Source organism: Chrysemys picta, chromosome 11 (assembly GCF_011386835.1).
Source record: "Chrysemys picta bellii isolate R12L10 chromosome 11, ASM1138683v2, whole genome shotgun sequence".
In the NCBI taxonomy this organism is placed as follows: Eukaryota; Metazoa; Chordata; order Testudines; family Emydidae; genus Chrysemys; species Chrysemys picta.
This window is the reverse complement of record NC_088801.1, coordinates 39821233-39832985: the sequence shown is the minus strand read 5'-3', so window position 1 is coordinate 39832985 and position 11753 is coordinate 39821233.

The window sequence follows — 11753 nt, the reverse complement described above, 5'->3', positions numbered from 1 at the left end:
GCCTGCGTCACACCCTGGTTCTTAGATTCACCAGTCTGCTTCACTAATTTGACTCCACTGATTCCTGACTGGTTGCTCTGTTTCACTAGATTCTGGGTTTGAGCAGGAGAAGCCGGACATTTTTGTGGTATTCGTCACTGATTTTGTTCTGTAAAATGGGGACTGGATAACTGCCCTTTATTACTGAGAGTCCATAGATTAATTTTAAAGGCTTTCTTTCATCTACATAACAATATAGGTTCAGAGAGCTTTCAAAGCCATTATCTTTAATTGGAAGTCAATGCTGGAAAGTCATACAAATTTTACAATAGGCATCTGTTATAAATAATAGACACTGGAGGAGAGGGGTTGACATTCTCCTTCCCCCATAGGTGGAAGCTATATTTAAATGCTGATTTACTGGAATTTCAGTGAGCTAATTTTAAAAGAAACTCACTAAAAAGCCATGATACACAGTGAACAGCAAACCCGAAGGACATGTCACTAAAGTACAATTTTAAAAGGAGAGCACTAGAGGTTACTTTGAAAAGAAAGCCATTATGGTACAATTTTCAAGCCAATTCCCCTGGAATTTTCAGTGCATTGGAAGGAGCAGTTGCTATGCTACAGTATTGTTTGAGAACATAACTATTCTGTGATAGACAAGTAAGGGGAAGTAAATTGAGATTATTTATTGAGGGGCTATCAGTACGCTCGGCAATCAGTAATACATACATAATAATACATTCATCGCCCACACATCCATCTGGGCTGTAGTGATGGCCTGAAGATACTCTTCCCCGGGGCCACCCTGTAATGTGCATTGCAGGCACCCTTTCTGCCTTCCAACAGGTGGACTGAGCAAGGAAGGAGCAGCTGGAGGCAATGCAGCAGCATGCAGAGAGGGCAGTTTGGGAAGCAAGGGTGGCTACAAACACACCCTCCACCCAGCTAACCCTGCTTCCCAGATAGCTCCTGCTTGTCTATCTCAGGACCCACCTCAGATATCACCCAGCATTCATCTACAAAACTTAGTGCAGTTTCATATCCTACCCCTGGCACTGCATGGGATAAGGTGTATGGGCAAAATCAGTGCCTCTCTACCATCCATGAAAAACAGCACACGTGGAGCTGAACAAAACTTGGCATCTATGTAAAGGTTTTATGTTAGCTCTACTCCCGCCCCCTGGAACAGGCAATGAATTGGTGGCATGTCCAGATTGCAATGACCTTTGGTAGGGGTAGGATATGTAATGGTGGGGACAGGGCTTGGAAGCCCTGGGGTCCCTTTTGGTTCATGTCTGATGTTCCTAAATTCTCATGCTTCAGAGTTTCAGCTGGTCACCTGCCAGGGTGAGGAAGGAATTCACCACCATCAAAAAATGTATTATGAGATGGTTTTGTGTGTGTGTTGTTGTTTTTTTGTTTTGTTTTGTTTTTTAACTCCTTCCTCTGAAACATCAGGGATATCCATGGCTGGAGATGGGACACTGGATGGGAAAGGCTGATGCTCTCGGGTGGCACCAAGCATTCTGTCTCTAAGGTCCTTGGCTGGCTGGTTCTTGCTCACATGCTCAGTGTCTTACTCATCACCATATGTGGCATGGTTGGGAAGGAATTTCCTTCCAGGTCCGACTGGAAGTGACCTTGTGGGGGTGGGGGACGGTTCACCTTCTTCTGCAAAGTGTGGGTGCAGGTCATTTGCCAGAATTAGCTGGGTATATTTCACTTAATCAATTTCCTGCTATTGCAGGAGTCTCAATTATTGGTGCAACTCAGGCCTGGTCTACACTACAAGATAAGCGGTCTTGCGAAGCCCTAGCTGTGGAAGTGTCTTCGCTTAAATTTGGCTCCTGCTAACATAAGTGCCTCTCTATGCTGATTTAGTAACACCACCTCCCTGAGCAGCATAGAATCATGGTCAATGTAATTAGATTGGTGCAGTGCCAGTGTAGACACTGCGTTGCTAATGTCGACTATTACTGGCTTTCAGGAGCTGTCCCACAGTGCTCTACATTGACAATACAATTGATACAAGCCCTCCTAGTGAGGATGCACATTGCCGACACAAGGAGCCAAGTGTGCACACACACAAGCGATTTAATAACTGTGGTAGCTGTATGCCAATGTAAATTAGGTCGACATAATTTTGTAGTGTAGATATGGTCTCAGTCCCTCCTATTCTCTGCTTGTGGCACATAATATTTGGGTCTCCTGAGAGCTGTAATACTTTGATCTAATTTGGTTGTTGGGTTTAGTGTGCTCGGTGGTGTTGGTGGCCTGTGATACACAGGAGCAACTTCCCCCATCAGCGCCTCCCGCCCACCAGGGGGCCTGCCAATCAGCACCTCCCCCTCCCTCCCGGTGCCTCCTGCCAACTGCAATCAGCTGTTTCACGGTGTGCAGGAGGTGCTGGGGGGAAAGAGGGGAGGAGCGAGGGTGCAGCGTTCCCCAGGGAGAGGGCAGGAAGAGGCGGGGCGGGGGCTGGAGTAGAATCAGGGTGGGGTGGGGCCTTGGGGGAAGCGGTGGAGTGGGGGCAGGGCCTGGGGCAGAGCTGGGGGGTCAAGCACCCCCCAGCACATTGGAAAGTCGACACCTGTGCACAGGAGGTCAGACTAGATGATCTGGTGTTCATTTTCTCTTCTGACCTTAAATTCTATTAATCTAGTCTCGATTTCCCAGATCCCATAGAAGGGACAAGAGGAGCAGAGCATAAATTAGACAGCAGTTTGAGGGGCTACTACTTACACTAGGGGCCAGGCAGGGCTATAAACATCTGCAGTATATGTGGAGCGTAAACGTAACTTAAAGCTACCATTTGTCAACTTCCCCCCTCCCGGTTCCTGATCCAAATACAGAAACAGAGTAACTGAGAACTGGCCTTATACCTTTGGCATTCCTCCCATCATTCAGTTGAGGACCAGCTGGAAATCCTTTCTCATGACAAAACAGGGATACAGCCTTTTTGAAAGGAAGAAACCAACAAGCAGCTACTCCACCCCCAATCAGTTATGCAAATGCTTGGAATCTGGTGGAGAAATCCATTGGAATTTATTGTTAAGGGTGGGTGTCTTACAGCTGTCAGGATAACAGGTGGTAAAGACAAGCAGGAAGTTTCTGTCTAACACAGAGATAATTGTGCTTCTGAAGGAAGGAACTAACTATTAATAAATATACAGTTGAATCTGAACGCTCTCACCTAAGCTGTTTTAAAAGCACAAACTGAGCCTTTAATTTCTCTTTGCCAGCTTCTAAAGCCCTGACTACATAACAAAAACCACCATGCTAGTGTACAGTTCTTTGTCACAATTAGGGGCCTCTGCGTCACGGTTTTACTGCTTGTGTGATTGGGAAACATGCTTCCATAACCATGTTAGAGAATTGTATTTTAACCTAGATAGTCTTAAGACTTGTTTATATATAAAGTAAATGTTCTTTTTTTTTTTTAAGGCACATCATGACACCTATCTGCCAAACATGGTTAAGTTGTGCTCACCCAGCAGCTTTTCCCACAACACAGCATTGTGTTAACCATGTTTGTGCATGGACAACTAACATGCTCACACTTTCCTTGCATCATGTGACATCTTTCCCAGCCCTTAACCTGCAAAAAATATCCACAAGTTTGGGCCCTTCCCTGGCATAGGAATTCTGTGTCTGGCTAAGTCAAAAGCCCATGTGTGCAGATCCCTTCTTCAGGAGTAGGGGCTTAGGCCTCAGTCCTGCACCTGTGCAGAGCCCATTGAAATCAACAAAGCTCTGCACTGGCAAAGCAGTTTTGCCCATGGTACTCTGCACACAATGAATTGCAGGATCAAGTCCTAGAATGTTACCAAATAATAGTATAATACATCTCAGTTTTTCATCAATAGATCTCAAAGAACTTCACAAAGGAGGTCAGTATCATTGTCCCCATTTTACAGACAGGGATACTAAGGCACAGAGAGGTGAAATAACTTGCCTAAAGTCATTCAACGGGCAGGGACAGTAATAGAAGCAGGGTCTCCCAAGTCTCATAATTGCTTTATCACCTTAATGCAGAGGTGGGCAAACTACGGCCCACGGGCCACATCCGGCCTGCGGGACCATCCTGCCTGGCCCCTGAGCTCCTGGCCCAGGAGGCTACCCCCCGGTCCCTCCCCTGCTGTCCCCCCTCCCCCGCAGCCTCAGCTCGCTCGCTCTGCCACCAGCACAATACTCTGGGCAGCGGGGCTGCGAGCTCCTGGGGCAGCACAGCTGCAGAGCCCAGCCTGACCCAGTGCTCTATGCTGCGTGGTGACGGCAGCGTGGCCCAGCTCCAGCTGGGCGATGCGGCTGTAGCACTGTCAGCCACAGGTGCTCCAGGCAGCGCGATAAGGGGGTAGGGAGGTTGGATAGAGGGCAGGGGAGTTCGGGGTGGTGGTCAGGGGGCAGGGGTGTGGATAGGGATTGGGGTGATTGGGGGGGAACAAGGGGTTGAATGGGGGCAGGGGTCCCGGGGGGGCCATCAGGAATGAGAGGAGGGGTGGATGGGACGGCGGAGATCTGGGGGCAGTCAGGGGACAGGGAGCGGAGGTATGTGGATGGGGCAGGAGTCCCAGAGGGGCCATCAGGGAACAGGGGGGGTCAGATGGGGCAGGAGTCCTGGGGGGGCAGATAGGAGGTGGGGGCCGGGCCATGACCCCCTCCCCTAACCGGCCTTCCATACAATTTATGAAACACGATGCAGCCCTCAGGCCAAAAAGTTTGTCCCCCCCCCCCCCCCCCGCCTTAATGCCTACTATAAACTTGAGGTTAGTGTAAGAATACATTTATATAAACAATTAGATAGTTGTGTGTGGTTTTATGAAACTAAGGAAACTAAAACATATAGTATAGAGGTGACACAATCACATTTGGCTTGCAAGGGGTTTTTGTAATGATTTTATTTTGTCTTTGATATGGGGGTTAAGTGGACTACTTTAAACCACACAAGCTCCATACTAAATATATGGAAACACATGGATCTTGGTATCCCTATAAGCAAAAGTCACCTAAGATTAGGGTGACCAGATGTCCCGATTTTATAGGGACAGTCCTGATTTTGGGGGCTTTTTCTTATATAGGCACCTATTCCCGCCACCCTCTGTCCCGATTTTTTACACTTGTTATCTGTTCACCCTACCTAAGATAATAAAGATTAAAAGCAAGAGGATCAACTATTCCTAATGCTTTTATTAGATCAAAAAAGAAACATGATATTTAGAGAACTGCAGGGGGTGGGGGGGATCCAATTTCTCTGCAGCATAAACTGAGTTACAAATTGCCCTTTAAATAGTCTTTAAGTTATCTCTATTATTTTAGCAGGTTTGTTAAGGCATTTTAGTGATACATTGTCTAAGAGATTCCAAATACAATGTTTTCTTTATTAGCAGTAATGAAGTTTAAAAACATATCTCTACTATTGTACACTGCTACTATTAGATAAACGGTTTCAAAGCAAACTAAAGAGAAGCTATGGCGGTGTTTATTGTAGCTTATATAAGATAAACATTAACAAAACTCTAAAGGGGAGAGTGGCTGGGCTTTATAATTGTTACACTGTTGTTTATGTAAGGATTTTTTTTTTAAGTACCCAAAAAGGACAGAGGGGAAGCAGTTGTTTCCTGTGTACAAAATTTGCTTTGTCATTCACCCAAAACAAATAAATAGTTAAATAGTTCGTAATGGTAACCTTTTGTTTTGGTTTTCTATAAAAATATTAAAGAAAAAAAAGGCAGTCTGCTTTTGAACTGGACTGTTCCTGTCCATCTTTGGAATTTGATGGATCCATGATCAACAAGCAGCACTGTAGTAAATAGCACAAGTTGAGGTGTATTGTATTTTCAAATTCTTTAGAAATACCTTTGAACTGTGAATCATCTTTTACACATCTCATGTGGAAGAAGACTCTGATGGGCAAATTTTCATACCAAACAGGAATAGTTTCTCTAAACACTGGTTACTTTAGGCCACATCTAAGACATAGAGAAACTGTTACTAAAAACATTCTGATGGCAGGAGGTTAGTTATGTTTCTTCTGAGAAATCACTTCTCTTTGAGGGAGAGATAGGAGCAGATTTAGGGTCCCTCTACCCTTCAAACTGGAAGAGTAAATTCCAGCACATGGAGACATACCCCTACTAGCTCTGATCAAACTGGCACACTAAAAACAGAGTGTAGCCACAGCATTGTGAGAAGGGGGAGGGGCTAGTCATCCCAAGCAGGTACCGAACATCTTGGATGGGTTCATACTCGGGGCAGTTAGCCACTCATGCCAGAACAGCGACACTCTATTTTTAGCACGTAGCTCAGAAAATGCTATCATGGATGTGTCTCCTCAAGCTGGACTTTACATCTCCAGCTCAAAGTGTAGATGTACCCGTAGCTGTATTTATCCACAGAAGTGGCACATCATGGATAGTGGCAATGAAAGTTTCCCTGCCTTTCTCCTTAGACCAGTACTTGAGTATTTAAAAAAAAAAAAAAAAGAAGTACAAGAACGCTGTTCTGGCTTCCAAAAAAATGCCAGAATGGCATATACTTTTTTATTGCATACCTGTAGCTCCAGCTGCAGGGGAGGGAGACCACAATAAGCCGGTGGTGAAGGACAACACCCTAGACAGGCTGTCCAGGTCCTCAGCCCAGAGTAGTAGATCCCAGAGTTACTGGTGCACCAGAGCCGGCAAGGCAAAGCACAGTGCTGCCAGAATGCACACACTCAGGCTGGTGCCAGCAGACAGCAAGAGCAATGCCAGGTCCTGGCCTTGGGCAGCCTGGGCTCTGCACCACACCCCTCAGGCCGCTGGTGCAGCAGCAGCTCAGAGTGCTTCAGCCCAGTGCAGCAGGAGTACTTGCAGTCTGACCCAAGCAGGAGCCCACCAGCCCCAGCTGCCTCTGCTGGGGTGCAGTCAGCTGGCTCTTCTCCTCCTGACACTCCACCAGCCCAGGGCAGCCCACTGTTGAGGTCCAGCTTGGGCCCCCAGCAACTGCATATTTGCCCTGGAGAGGAGCTGGAACATGGTGCTCCCAAAGCTCCACGTCCCACTAGGCTGGGCTCGGTGGCTCTAACTCAGCAGCACACTTCACCAGGCAAGTATCAAGCCACCTGCTCAGCCAGTCCCGGCTCCCCAAACCTGCTGGGCGGGGCAGCCACCTGCTCATTGTTATACCAATCGAATGAAAACCAGCAGGGTCTTATTAAGAGGGATAAGGCAAAGATGCCATATTTATTGTAACTATAATAAAGCAAAAGATAAAAGTAAACAACGTTGTTTGACTACTTATTTTTATTACTACTTATTTTTTATACACACACACACACACACACATTATATATATATATATATAAAAAATATATATATACACACAATTATTTATTTAAGTTTTGTATAGGTGTTATAGTTACCAGCCTAGAAGTTGCTCATGCCACGTTACTGGCCAGGTATCTTGGTCATGAGCATGGAGCCGAGTTTGTGTCAGATGCACCTGATGCTCCTGGAGATTGGCAGCAGAACCAGAGACTCAAAGTCCTGAGTCTGTTTTATTTTGCTGTTGCTGACTCAATCAGCAGATGGCACATTTCCTGTTCAAAGTGGCACATTTTTGGTGGCTTCACACAGTTTGAAGTTTGTGTTTTTTATCCTTCCAGGTGATGGGGTGGATCCCTGTTTACCCTCCGGGGGGGTGGGGGTGGGGGTGGTCTCGTGGTTCTACTTGACACATTTTTCGGCCGATGGATACTCCCTTTTTAGGCTGGCACCTTCCTAACCATTTATGTACATTAAGCATTCATTAACATACATTTTATATCTTAACCATATTTTAATTTACTGTCTTCACCACTTCTGGGGTGTGTGCCAATTCATTTGAGACTTCCGGCCCTTTAATCACAGAGGGTGGGGGTCTGTTTTTAGGAGCCATTGCTGTTACAATGAAGTGAAAGTCACTTAACGGCTTATTGCGTTTGTTTACATTGTATTAATTACTTTAAGAACAAAGTCCATTAACTTGTTTGTAAGTTTTACATAGTGATAAAGTATCTTTCACAGGACAGATACAATCAATGGTTTTTACAGACAGTAGCTTACAAGTTTTAACAGAAGACCCAAGAGATTTTTGTACTTGGTGAAACTGTTGGATTTTAAAGTGTGGAGGACAAATTATGGGGGGGGGTCACTGTCACTTGCGGGAATCACTGTTAGTACCTTCTTTAATATCCCTATATCATCACCCTGCTGTGGTCCAGGTCCCACCATGGAGAAGAGATCATGCCACTCATAGAGGCAGGGGAAGGACGCCATTGCGTTTGTCCAGCACTGAGCAATTGCATTGGGGTCCAGGGTTCTTGAGTCATAAAAGAAGAGAAGTACTGGAGAAGTACTCCTCCAAAAAGTGCCAGGTCAGCATTCTGGACCAAGTGCTGCCTTAGATACTTTTCTAGTGAGTCTATCTCCCTGGGGAAGGAAGTGGTTGTCCCTATGGCTTTGTCTTCACTGCATACTAACCTTGTGCTCAGCTTAGCTTTCCCCATTAACATGGTACATGTTCTCACACCCACACACCTCCATCAGTGCCACATGATGAGGCAGCCACCAGGCTCTGAACTATAGGGTAGAACTTGAGGTAACTTTTAATGCATGTTGCTATCACAAGGTTAATACAGTGCAGAGCTGGGCACCCACAACAATCTAGATACTATAGTCCTCCAATACATCTCATGGGCATGCATTCCTGTGTACTACCTTGCATCTCCCTGTGCTTTGACCCCTGACTGGACGTAGTCTACCTTTATATCCCTCTGCTCAGTATCCATGGGCCCACCGAGCTTGCAGTTTCTCCAGTTTCATCCATCTCTGATGTTTGGATCAGCAGAACAATGGCTCCTGTTAAGCCTGTGGATCAACATTCAGCCACTTGGCCATATGAACACACCAGAATCTTGGTGCAGTTTTGGGCTGAAGTGAGCCAAACCCACAACATTAACAGTAAAAAGAAGAACATTGGATGGTGAAGGTGTACCTCAGCAGCTGGGATCAATCAGACTGGTCAGAAGTGCAGGGAGAAGATAATGGGGCTCAGAGTGAATTACCAAAAGGACATAGAGAAGAATAAGACAGCTGGTGCTATACCAACAACCTTTCTGGACTGTATTCTGAGCAGCCACATGAGCCCGGAGCCCCATTTCAGCATGGACAGATGTGTAGAGCCAGACAGGTGTGGGTCCAGAACTTGGATGACTGCAAAAGCTTGATCCAGCCCATACCAGCCAGCCAGCAAGGAGGGGGAGAGATGGAAGAGGAAGAGCAGGAATGGCCCTATCTTCAGAGATGAACTTGGCTCTGATTCATTGGAGCTGTTCCCTTATATGTTCCAGGACGAGCACAGCACAGTGGAGGTTTCCCACACAGAAAAAACAGAGGAGGATTCAGCATCTAAGACTGGGAAGGTGGAGGCTGCCAATTTTGTTGTTATTATGAAGGAAACTACAAAATATTTGGGCAGGTTCTTAGCCAACAATAATCCTAGCTTTGGCTTCAACTTCAGAGCAGAATAGCACCATTAAGCTCATCCACCACCCACTTCCCAAGCAGTAAAACTTTTGTGCATATTTTAGTTTATAATCCTAACTGAAGCTTCAGTCTGAGAGGATGCAGCACCATTACACTAGTCCATCCCTCACTCCTCCTACTTCTTTCTCTCCCAATCACACTATTCAAAGTGCCAGACAAACGTAGAACAAAAATTCAAACCAGCACTCTATAGTTTGGAGGTTTTTAAGAACAGGTTGGACAAACACCTGTCAGGGATGGTCTAGGTTTACTTGGTCCTGTCTCAGAGCACAGAGGGCTGGACTTGATGACTTTACAAGGTTTCTTCCAGCCCTATATTTCTATGATTTGATGATTTCTGCCCCTCCAAAAGGCAACTTACCGTGAACAACGCTGAATGGCACTTGCTGCCACCCAAATCATTGCAAGTTAAGACACCCTTCCACTAGTGCAGAAGCCAGTTTATAACTGATCTGATTTCGGTCCATTCCTGGAGAGTAATAAAATAGAATTTTTCATTCAGTAAAAATTCCAGACAGTTGCTTAGATTCCTTGGTATGCCTCCCTCTGCTGCCACTGTAATTTAATCTCGGTCTAGTCACTTAGCAGTTCATCTGTCACAACAAGACTCAACGATTTCCTTGGTATCAAATGGAAGGGCTCATCCCTGATGCCTAGAATAATTGGTCTATCTTCCATTCTGGTATCTGAAGAAGCACAACTTTTTATAAGGTTTCAGCAGCCTGAGAAGGGTGTACGTTTGCTGCCATGTCATCCAGTAACTGCCCATCCCCCTTCCCTCCCCCGCCGCACCTCCACCCCCCAAAAAAGAAAAGGTTTTGGATAGTTGGAAGGTAAAATTCACTCACACTCCTTTAGAAAAGTTCTCAGCAGGAGGAAGTTTGATGGCAGAATGCGTAAGCTAAGGGAATAGCATGCTCTTTGGGGATAAAAATGCTTACTTCTTACTTGTAGTTGTATAGTCAGGGAATAAAACTGTATGAATTCAAGGGTGCATACCAAGTTTTTCCCCGCTGTCTGTCAGGAAAAATTACATCACTAAAACTTGTCAAGGCCTGGCAAGCAGTCTCTGTGACAGGATTGTGAATTGGAGGACAAAACAATGGAGAAGCAGGGATGATTTGATAATAGAGGTACATAAGAAGTGCTCAAGGCAATCAGAAAAGCACACAGACTTGTAGAAGAAATTAGGGAAGGAGGTAGAGAAATGAAGAACAGAGGACAAAGAGAATGAGGAGAAGTGATCTGCAACTTTTGACACCTAAATACCTTTTAAAATCTGGTCCCGAATACCTATACAATCACAAAAGGACAATATTGCCCTGTGTTATCTTAAAAGCTAAAGCTTCTAGATCAAAATCAAACCAGAATTTGAAGACTATTTTCTTACCACAAATGAAGTTTGAAACCAGAAATTCAAATTCTGGTCATTTATACACTAGTTTTTTTAAAAATGCCTCTCCATTGGTTGTACAGTACTTTTCTTTTTAGTGTTAGAAAGCTGTTTTCTAAGGCGCATATATATATAGAAAGATGCACTCATTATGATAGTCTGTTTTCCAGTTCTCAGGCGATAAGATTTGCTGTAAACCAACTACTAAAATTCTCTGGGTTGCATTGCCAAAAAAGTAGGTGGAGCTGGAGTTGCCCCAAATGAAGGGTCCAATTCATTAAACTTCTGGGTATGGCTTTTGTTCCAAAAACGTGGAATTTATGAGCATAAAATGAACTCATGTAGAAACACTTCTCACTAGATATCTCCAAGTACATTGCAACTACAAAGATGTAGAAAGGGACCCAAATCACAGCCCTGAAGTCTGTGGAAGTCTGGATCCAAACTAACTCAGGCCCATCACTACAGTGTAAGTGTTCTTGAAACACTGGAATAGAAGCTGGTTATTAGGGTGACCGGACAGCAAGTGTGAAAAATTGGGACAGGGGGTGGGGGTAATAGGAGCCTATATAAGAAAAAGACCCAAAAATCAGGATTGTCCCTATAAAATCAGGACATCTGGTCACCCTACTGGCTATACACACTTCCATGTAATTATTTCAGTGTAACCTGGCAGGGGGTGGAAAAAACTGGTGAAATCTCTCCCCTCACCTCACCCCCCCCCCAAACCATCATCCATCTCTGGAATCAATCTGACTTCAAAACTTTTGATGTACTGAAATTGTCCATGAAGAACATGCCACCAGCCCTTA